This window comes from Strix aluco, chromosome 3, assembly GCF_031877795.1.
Source record: "Strix aluco isolate bStrAlu1 chromosome 3, bStrAlu1.hap1, whole genome shotgun sequence".
Classification (NCBI taxonomy): domain Eukaryota; kingdom Metazoa; phylum Chordata; class Aves; order Strigiformes; family Strigidae; genus Strix; species Strix aluco.
Genome location: NC_133933.1, coordinates 2,782,770 through 2,793,711, shown reverse-complemented (window position 1 = coordinate 2,793,711; position 10,942 = coordinate 2,782,770). Strand labels below are relative to the sequence as shown.

Here is a 10,942-nt window from a genome sequence, read left to right as displayed (position 1 = left end):
TTTACTAGTATGCTGCAGTAATAATTTAAATTTACTTAAAAAGGCCAACAGTCTAATAAGGCTACAATTATTAGTCTAAGCTTTCTTAATTATAAGGGTAAAACCCCTTGCTTTCTCACACAGAACAGTGATGGGTTTTGCTGTTTCATAGTCTTGCTCATTTGGCAGTTGCTGCCTGACTTGTCAATTTTGCTTTTAGGACATTTGGGGAAAGTTTGACATCCTTTTTGTAACTGATGTAGTGATTAACCTCTCATATAACAATACATTTGATAAATCCTCATTCATCTGCACAGCAAATCCATTTATGAACCTTAATATTGCAGAAAACAGGTAAAATCTGAACATCCTCCAAGTTTCCAGTCTGAAATATTGTGCTTTATGTACAGTAAATGTGTTAACCACCATGAGACTCAGAACATTTTCAGATGCTTGGAAAAAGTACTTTCCTTTATGTGAGTAAAGAATATACATATCAATCTTCTGACTTTTATTTTCGATTAAAAGGAACAGCAAGCCAGGAAAAATAGTACTTCAAGACATCTGTTGCACAATACACATCAAGAGAGAGGAACTAAACGGATTCTTTGCCCTGTGCAGCGGAAAAAACAGATCTAGACACACTGCCTGCTGAATGGAAACAAAACAGACATGAAGGGAGAATTGCCACCACAAGCTGCTTCTGGCAAGTAAATACAGGAACCAGAGGAAAGAGAAGGCCTAACCCAAGAAAGAGATGACAGAAGCAAGCCAGTGGCAAGAAGGATTAATTAGAACAAGGCCTAGAGTTGGCTAGAAGGGCAATGTCATATATAAAGTTAAATATATATAAAAAAAGATAGCTGCTTAAGGTTCCTTAACAAGCAGTGTAGAAAAAATTAATTATATGTACTAAAGCCACGAATGCCCTATCTCCACTTCGGATTAGTCTCCAATGAGACCCTGGGGTGCAAGCCAAGTCAGCAGTGCTGAAAATCAATCTGTTGAATGATCTGTTACACAAAGGCTGAGACAGGTAACTGCTTGCTAAGATTCTCCATTGCGCTAGCCCCATCAATTAGAAGATAAGCATTAGGGGCTCCAATACCAAATGAGTAGGAACTAAGACTTGGAATAAAGTGCCCAATTACTCTTCTACTGGCCTCACTCCTGGCCATCACAACAGTTTGTCCTTTAAGGGCCTTGATGCCACTCCCTCAGTGATCATGAGTAATACAGTTGGGTTTGCGGTGTCTTAATAAAATGCCCCCTCGTGGTCACTACAATGATTTCCTGAAAGGACATGCAAACTATTGCCTTCCTAATAAATCTCACTACATCTGCTTCTAACTGCTTGTCATACTTGTGTGGTTTCATGCTTCTTCCTGAGCAAGGAGGTAAAGATTTTAATGCATAAAGCAGAGAGCTTTAGTCTCTGTGGTATCTTGAGCTCTCATCTCCAAGGAAAGTAGTCAAAGATAGCAGATTGTGCCTTTTCCAGGAGTTTCCATTAAAAGGAAGCCTGCATAAATAATGATCTGCATAACAGAAAATAAACTGAGATCAAAGTTCCCCCTTGAATGTGCAATGTATTTTTGTCAATCTATCTAATCACTTGCTTTAAATAAAAATCAAGACAAAAAAGCCAAACGTATAGGTCTACTTCAAAAAGTTTGTTACTTTTTAGAAATTAACACTGCTGGTTTAGTTTTTGTTACCACCTTCTCTTATCCTGTAAAAGCAAAAAACAATAAACTGACTCAGGTTTAATACCACTTCAAAGCTTTTGAGATACTAGAGACTCATAGTTCAGTAATCAAGCTACCAAATCTGTTCCCAGTGGCATGGATGCTGTGTAGTCCAGTAAGAAGTGAATTTTGTAGCTGGCTGATTCCAGGAGACTCAAACACAGTAACAGCAGAGAAATTGACCTAAAGTACGACTGACTACTAGGGTTCCCACCTACCTATAAACAATCTGAAGAGAGACTGTTTGCAGCAATTCAGAAATTGGTACCAAGACCTAATCTGCTTTCAGATATTTTTACTGCTCCAAGTCTTTCAAGTGAGACTATCGGTCCCAGGAAGAAAGTCATGCTGCAAGAAAAGCTTTAATTCTAACTTTCTTTACAGATAGCGATCAGCTTACTGACAGATGCCATCTCATAAATTGCTGGTGCTACCCTGATTCACCAACTTCGCCTGTTCTCTTACTCTATTTTTAGGCTGCTAGGGCTTTGGGGGATTTGTCATCCTGCCACCACAGCATGACAGGGTGGGCAGCCAAAACTACAGCTCCTTGGCTGCATGGCAACCCCACGGTCAGCCTAATAATCTCTTACATGTTTAGGCAACTACATGTGATGCTATCAACATACTGTTACACAGTCTCTCTATTTCACAAGTATATATTTTGATTACCCTATCATATACTTACCAATCAGCTTTACAGGCCAGGAACTATTCTTTTGTTTTACAGTGATTCATCCAGTGGTACACTAAGTTCTTTCTGGGGTCTCTGAGCTCTGTTGTGCTACTAACTCTTTCTCCAACAGTGAGCAGCTCTCGCGGTCCAAAAAGCCCATTAAGAAGTAAACCTGAAATAATTATAATGTTTCTTAAAAAATCCATGGCATTTAGTTACTGGATTTTTAAAAAAAATTCTATTATTTATATTCCTTTTCAGTTACCCATTGTATTCTTTCTGCTTCCTGAATATGCATCTTTAAGCTTCAATGTCAACAGAAATACTGGTATAGCTATGCAATTACAGCACTTCTGCTTCTGCAAATATTCTTATGACCTACGTCACGAAAAACTCTGTGGCAGGTGACCCAGTTACTACAGACTTGGTCAGTTCAGGACTTCACACTTGCAACACAATTAAAAAGCTTATTTGCAAAATAGCACTGCTGTAACTGGTCAAGTGGAAGCCATGTGACCAGACATGTTTTTAATTGTAATGTAGACAGAACTTTTCATTTACATAGCCTAGGACTAACATACTTCTGTTCCGATGCCAGAGGACACCAGAAATGTAGGAAATGAAAAAAAAAAAAATAGGAAGAAGGCCGCATGGATAATTTACTCAGACAATTACTGTCTCATCATTACTATCCTTGCTTGGAAGAATATTTACTAGTGCCCCTAGAAGAAGAATGGAAAAATAAAATTAAATATATAGCTGAATGGAACCACAGAATAAATTATTTATAGCATAGCAATTACAGTTTCTCCCAGACTATATGTATTATGAACAACCTATATTTGTGTGGTCAACAACCCTGCCTCAAACATCCTTGTAATTAATTTAAAAATAACAAAAAACCAGGGGTAAGTAAATGTAGTGTTAGTTTTGCTCCCTTTAACAGAGCGTTTGGCTCCTTAGTTATATACAGACAGTTGATTCACCACAACTGATGAAGGAGAAGTCTTCAGCCAGGAAAGAAGAGGACTCAAGTGTGTCAGGGATGAAGGTGGTGGCAAGAACCTCCTGAAGTGATAGAAAACAAACTGATTATGGTTCATGAAAACAATAAACAGCAAAATAGCTACTGCTTAACAGACTCAAGTGTTGTTTTTTACCCTCGCTTCGCTTAAATAGCAACCATAGCCACTCTATTCTCTAGCACTCCTGTCCAGTTCTCTCTCTTTTGCAATATCCTCCCCTTCATAAGGCTCTAACCCACAAGTCTTTCAACTTTTGCAGAAGATACTGGCTATCTTCCAACCCAGAGCTTTCTAACGTAGCGTGCATAGCAGTGCTTTATGAAGAGAAGTTTGGTGTCTTCATAAATCCCTGTTCTGGCTCAGTAAGATGGAAGGGAGCCAGAAATCTCTGTGGCTCCCTTCACAAGAGCGTCTCCATCTTTGCTCATAACATGTTCAAGCAACAGAGACTGACCAACAGCTTTATTCAGTAAGTCTAGGAAGATTCACACTCCTAAAGCTGACAAGAAGGGGTATGTCAACCTCCCCAAACGGAGTAGTTGTTCCACCTTTATTTCAGGGTCTTTAAGCAACTCATGAAGCAATAGCACATTCTTAGGCCCTGGAAGCACGCTCATTGTGCTTGTTCACTGCACTGAACAAGCTTTGATTACAGGAATAAGTTTATTAAATTTGAGGCCACGCAATAATACATTCATAGCAGTACAGTACAGTTTAGAGTCAAGAACCCAATCACGTACCTCTCTTACAGGCAAAGCTTCCACTTGGGTTGACTGGAATTTTGTCTGAGTGATAGAAATACGCAGCCCTGCAAACACAACATTCATTTAAGTATTTTAAGGGAGACGGCTCTCAGCAACTTGCTGTAAACTCTACCATTCATTCAGAAAGATGTAACAATATACCAGTTCACATACATAACATTCATAATTCAACTGACTCCACTCAGTAGCTACAACCCCTTCCTAAATAAAAAAAAGTTTGGCTTCTACCGAAGCCAAGAAAAACTTTTAACAGTCAATCAGTTAAATGCACGATAACAAAATAAGTCTGATATCGTGGTCGTGAGTTGGGGGCAAGCCTATGGCAACACCAAGGACCACAGTCCTGTACTGCTCACTCTTGCGATACTTAACAGACATCTTTGGGATTCATGTTTCACTGAGCAACAGAGCCTCTCCAGTTCATGCAGTTCAATGTTATTTTGTGATACTTAAGGCCTTTGTGGCTTCAACGCACGACCTTAAGCATGGAGCCTCCTACGTTGAAATGCTATCATGGGATATCTGATTTTTCATAATAGTGGACGTGATACTTCTGCAAAGATTTACTCAGTCACTTCAGAGCTACATTCATCTTCCACACAGAAACTCTGGTTAGATAGTGCAGCAACTGTTCAGCAGCAGAAAAAGCATCTCTAGCAGATTATCTAATCAAGAAACTCTACGAAGACTACACAAAAAGCCACCCTCAATTGGGACACTTAGAATGGCAGTATTTTTGCCCCCTTTTTTTTTTTTAAGGACATACACATAGCATCCATTCATTTTCTGTAGATACTAGTAGTAACTCCTCAGAAGATACGTCACTTTTTTTTTTTTTTTTTACAATTCTACTATCAGGAATTCTTGGGATTGCCCCCTAACCAACCTCACCCACCCCTACAATGGTAAAATAGAAGAACTTACCCATCAGCACTCAGTAAGGTGTTAACTTGGATCTGACAGACCTGTGGCACTGCATGTTGTCCTAAAATTCTTAGCAAGATTTTTTTGTGGAGAACCAAAAATAAGCAAGAAAGAAATCGTGATTATTTTTTGTTCTTCATAAGGTAATCAAGGTCTGAAAGGAAGACTTTAATTTGCAAGCTTATAAAAAAGCAACAGGAAAGAATAGTGGGCTATAACATATGTAGTGGCTTAAAAATGAGCAGTTGGTTTCAGTTATAGCCTCTAGAGATGGTTACAACAGTCCTCAGCCAGATACAGTAACTGATTTGTACTGGGAATCCCCACTGCAAGCATGGACAACATGACTCTAACGAAAGAGGGTCAAACAACACCATCTTGCACATTCAGGGAACTTGGCTTCAGTTTCTGTTGTTAGCCACAAAATTTGTCTGACCCTTTGTAAAAAGTTAATCTCCATGTCTTAGATTCTTCATCTGTTAAATCAGGTATTTTAGAAAACCTCTCAGAAGTGTTGTAAAGAATTATTGGGTATTGAAAAATAATTTGACATGGTGTCAGGGAAAGCCTTGAAAAAAGTGCACAACAGTACCAAAACTTAACATAAATCGGGAACTTTTGCTGGGCATCCTGGTTAATCCTGTCTGATTATTTCAGATAAGAAATCATCTTAAAACATTGGTGTTAGTGGCATCCATTACTTAACAAATACAAGATCATCCCACGTTTCTCAACAAAAGCACTCCTTAGTAAGTAGTTGAATAAACAAAACAATCTAGGCTAAAGGACTAGTGACTGAGAAAAGACACAAGTCCATATACAAGCAGAAGCTGATAGAATAACCTAGTCTTGCTTAGGAGTCACTAAGAACCTGTGGTTAGTTTCTATACTGAAGCCTTAAACTTTTCTAAGTAGTTGCTTTGCTTTTATTTGACGTTCTTAGACCTTCACATGAGGACAAACAAAAGTGCAGCAGGGTTTCCCCATTGACATCACAGCCACTGAAATCAGGGATGACCTTTAAGGCTGAACATGAACACACACACACACACGATTTAAGTCTCAGCAAACGAACCTCTCTTTGAGCTCTGTAGTTGGGCTTCTGGCCAATCCATCTCAGCTTACTTGTTACTGAAAGGTGAACTGAAAACAACTTTAAATAAGCAGCCTGGAGAACACTGAGATATTCCCTTTATTGAATTTTCCCTGCTTGAATTCACAACGTATAAGAATGGGAGAGAATTAACACACCACTGATTACTTATTTCTGTAAGAGGAATATAATTTAGGAAACAGATTGATAATTTCACAGGCATGCACCAAGTATTTACCCCGAATTACATAAAAGTAAACATCTCTGTACCCCAGTAACCCACTGATTTATTTAGTGGGCCAACAGGGGAACAGAAACAGGGGATTCCCTTGCCTTCTCATTGCTAGTACTTAACTGTTTGCAACAGCCTTTTTCCTCAAAATGCAATTCCCAGAGGTTTATTTTTGTCCCATTTGATTTTAGCTACATTACTGCAAACAATTGGAAAATAGTGTATCCATTATCTTCCTATCGTTCAGGACTTGACACATTGAATTTTAATTTTTTTTTTTTTTGTAAATGCATTGAACAAAACCTATTCTGGGTGTTTGACAGACTCTACCAACAGCTGTTATCCTACGTAGCAGAAGAGGTACAGTATTGGTAAAGACCTGTCAAAACACTCCAAATGAGTGGGGAAAATTAAGATATGCTATATTATCTAGACAAAAACAGATGTCAGTGTAGCGACCAGCTACAATTCGTTCAAGAAATACTTAGACCTCTGGTTTCATACATACAATTCAGAAGCAGGACCAGCTTTCAGTTTCTTGATGGTCTAACACCTGGGAGAGCAGAAGCTGTATAATTTAATAGCTATTACTTCTTTAGTTTAGTTACTAAAAATCTCCATTGTATTCCTCACAGTGACAGGTTTATGCCCTTCTGCTGAAGTAATAATAAAACATAAGTTTGGTACTAAAGAAATGAGTGGAAAAACAATCTGACAAAAATCACAACATACTAACACAGTGCTGAAGGCATACAGCCAAGCACTTACACGTCAGTGATTCACAAAACCTCAGCTTTTCTTCGTGGGCATGCACTCGGATATAGCGTTTATGATAACTTTCTGTTCTTGCCAAGCGACCACCCAGGAAGACAGAGCAGAATTAAAACTGCAGGGACAAAATAAATTCTAGCATTTTCTAGCTTTAGTTAATGCTGTAGCAAGTAGGTACTACGTTTTGTCATATTACCATCAACGCACTTTGTTGGTTATGGGTAGTCAACACTTCCTATTTTAAGGCTACATTTTTAGTTACTCTAAGTTTACCAAAAACTTTTCTTTGGAGTATGATTACATATACCGTGACTCCAGCTGATTTTTAGGAAACACAGAACAAAAATGACTCAGTCATTTCTACGAATGACCATGGGGAACATATGCTGCTTTAACTGTATTCAAAGAATTCTTAAGACTTTTATTAAGAGACTCTTAACTTCACATTTCAGAAACAGGGACATGAAGGTTGTGCTGGTGTCACTAGTGGACTTTTTGCTCTTCCTTTGAAAAAACACGTACGTCTGGGCAGATGTGCTGAACCCTTGAAAAGACTGAACTTACACATGCCTTCCAGACTTGCTTAGTAGCCAAAGCTTTCAGCTTTCTCTCCACTGCACATGCTGCAGAGAGTGAGCTGGATGGTCCCCACAATAGGCTGCCACACACTACAACTGAGACAGGGTAGGTTATTTCTCCTCTGGTTTCAGGACTCCAGGAATTTTCACTCCATCAGCACAGAATAACATACCAGCCAGTTTGAAGGCGGAGGAAACAAAGATGGATTTGGGTGAGTAGACTCGGGCAAGAGTCTGAGATCAGATAAAATGAGATGAGGTGTGAGTAAGAAACAAGGTTGGCTGAAGCCAGCAGAATGATTCAGAGAGGGTCTTCCCAGCAAAGAGGAACTGCCCAAGGACAAGCAGTCCCAGTTTGATTTTCTTGATTTCTATCAATTTCTTGAAGGTCAGACAGCTGAGAACTCACCAGACTGTACCTTCTAGACCAAGAAAAAAAAAAACAGCCCCCATGCTACTGTTTTGGTAAGATCAACACACACCCCTCAAAAAATACACATGGTCCAGCAGGCTGGAGCCCTGAGCCCTCAGGCCATGCTCAGAGCTTGGTACCCCAGGGGTAGACAATAGCTGAAGTAGCCCTCAGCCATGGGGAAGGGGAGTCCATGCTGACCAGCAAGGAGCTCTCCACAGCCCACCACTCCCTCCTCAGCTCCGGGCTGGAAAACACCCCACTGTACTCTGCTTAGTCCAGCCTGGCCCAGCAGGATTTGAGAAAAAGCAGAGCAACAACAGAGCTGGCCAGGAAGCAAGAGGCTGCGGCTGGTCCCCCCAAAAAGCCCTGCAAGCCGGTGGGGTCGGGGGGGCAGGCAGCACAGGGCCACAGCCGTGTTTCCCAGCCACCCGCCCTCAGAGCGCTGCAGCGGGGCTGTCACACACCAGCACCGTCACAGCACACACAGCTCTGGGCCCGCCACGGGCCCTACGGCAGGAAACACCCCCTCACAGCGTGGGAAGGTGGGGTGCGCAGCCTCCCTTCACCCCGCCAGCTCTCCCCACCGCGGAAAGGGCACGCAGCCCCCACAGCCACGCTGCAGTGGGTGGGCCTGGGGGAGAGCAAGATGCCCGTTGACACGCGAGCAGGTTGCTGCTCCGACCTAGGTGCCCCCCCCAGAGCCCTTGGATTTCCTCGGGGGACAGGAGAGGGTGGTGTTAGCCCCCTCGGCTGCACACCGGTACATGGCACACTACAACCACAGCTCATTTACTGGAATAACACATAGGAGCAGACTCTTTATAAGAAGTGTGATGAGGTAATTACAAAAAACACAGCCAGGAGTTTTTGCTTGTGTTTTTAGGCTAAACAGCTTATGTCACTAAGTATGATGTAAAGGCACTGTAATAAACCCCCTCCCTCCCCAAGTCAGTATTAACAATTTCAATACACTTTTCCCCTCTGCTTTTTACTCATAAGGCAAAGTATTCTATTACTTTCTCTCTTAGTTTCTACAGGGACAGCCGTTGCAACAGCAGAAGTGTAAGTGACTTCACATCAACTGTTCCTGTGCTTATATATCTACCAAGCAAAACCCCAGGAGGCTTTAACTCCTAAAAATGTAACTTCTCGCTCAAAGTTACTAACCATACACAACGCAATACAGAGCTGCTCCTTTAAGGAGATTGAACTCGCAGCCCTCACCCCTTCCATCTGGACCTCCAAGCCACACACATACAGCAACCAGCTAAGAAAGGAAACAGAAAACCAGTGAAGTTTGCAGGAAGCCCGATATCAAAGAGCCTCCCTCCCTGAGTCTTTATGCATGAGTAACTTTGCTTTCAATCACTTCAACAGAATACTTACTCCATAAACAAAGGACAACATTTAAATTGAATTGTTGCAGTCTGAGCTTTATTTAAAACAACTAAAATCTAATCTGCATAGTCCTGGGGCAGTATTGAACTTCTGCAACATCCAGGGAAACTCCAGAAGAGTGTCGTCACTCTGCACTGGGCCAAGCACTGAGTCAAGGTATATTAAGATAAAAATGTGTCATCTCACCTATGCTGGATCAAGTCCGAGAAACTAGTAACCTAAATTCTTCCTAAACTTCTTAAAACCCTAAGAGTGAGGGGGAAAAAAAAAAAAAAAAACACAATTAGAAAATAACTGCAAAGCAAGAATAAAAGTCTGTGTAAAGGCATATACTTTGATATCCATTAGGTAGGTTAGTTTGAGACTAGTTGCATAGATGCATGTGCTCACATCAAGGGCAAAACAGCCCTTAACAGTCTTGGAATAACCAAGTGGAATCAGTTGTTTAAAAGCATGGTAGTATTACAGGATTGTAGACTATTACAAAACACTTGTCATATTTGCTTTGCTATTTATCTTATCACCTACTTCAGCTTTAATTCCTTCAAATTCATTACGGATTTGTAGTTACAGTGTGTATACAACTTCAGCACCTGCGTAACTAGTACATAGACTTGACAATATTTAAATACCATGGTTTTAGCAGAGGTCACAACCAAGGTAACCGTGTTATAAACTCAAGGTGTAGTTCTGTTAACAGCCACTTAAGTAACACGACTTCTGCTTCTTAATTTTAACCTGTGACTAAACCTAAGCCTTGCAGTCCAAATTTGGGAATTTTTGGAGGGAAAAGGGGAGAATAAGACCTCTTAAACCCACTAAGAACATTTTTTTAAGAGATAAATTGCACTTAGAGCAAGCTGGAAACCAGAGGTAATAAAGAAAAAACCTAAGTATATTGTGATCAATATAGTCATGGTTGCTCCACAAGTTTTAAATACTAGCAGCAGCAGGAATGCTAGAGCATGACAACTTTACAAGGTACATGCCTCATTCCTTTACAGTCCTTAGGTCTTGTCACTAGGCTTTTAGGCGGATGCTTAAGGTGATCAGAGCTCAGGTTTGCTGTTTAAAGTCAAGCAACTCATTTTAAAAGAATTCAGGGGTATCTGTTGTCCATATAGCAAACTGGGATTCAGCTCTCAAAGCAGTTTGCAAACTGCACTGTTCAGGGAGTGTTAATTCAAGACTTTGAAGTACTAAAAGCAGGAAAGCGGTATTCTAGTCTCCTCAAATTCACTCTAGCACATTACTGCTTTGTAGAACTTTTTTTGTGGCACTGCCCCCTCCCCCCCCCCCCCCCCGCCCCTTACATTCAGCTTAGTTGTTTGGGTTTAAG

At 40.7% G+C, this 10,942-nt stretch overlaps 1 long non-coding RNA gene across 1 annotated transcript; it reads right to left on the bottom strand.

Annotated features, from left to right (window-relative positions):
* Positions 1-3,376: 3,376 nt before the first annotated feature.
* Positions 3,377-6,223, bottom strand: LOC141921652 (uncharacterized). The gene is made up of 4 exons (XR_012622722.1): positions 6,192-6,223; positions 5,117-5,185; positions 4,169-4,236; positions 3,377-3,471 (listed from the first exon to the last, which is right to left on the bottom strand). It is a non-coding gene; the product is annotated as an uncharacterized LOC141921652 (long non-coding RNA).
* Between the last annotated feature and the right edge of the window lie 4,719 nt (positions 6,224-10,942).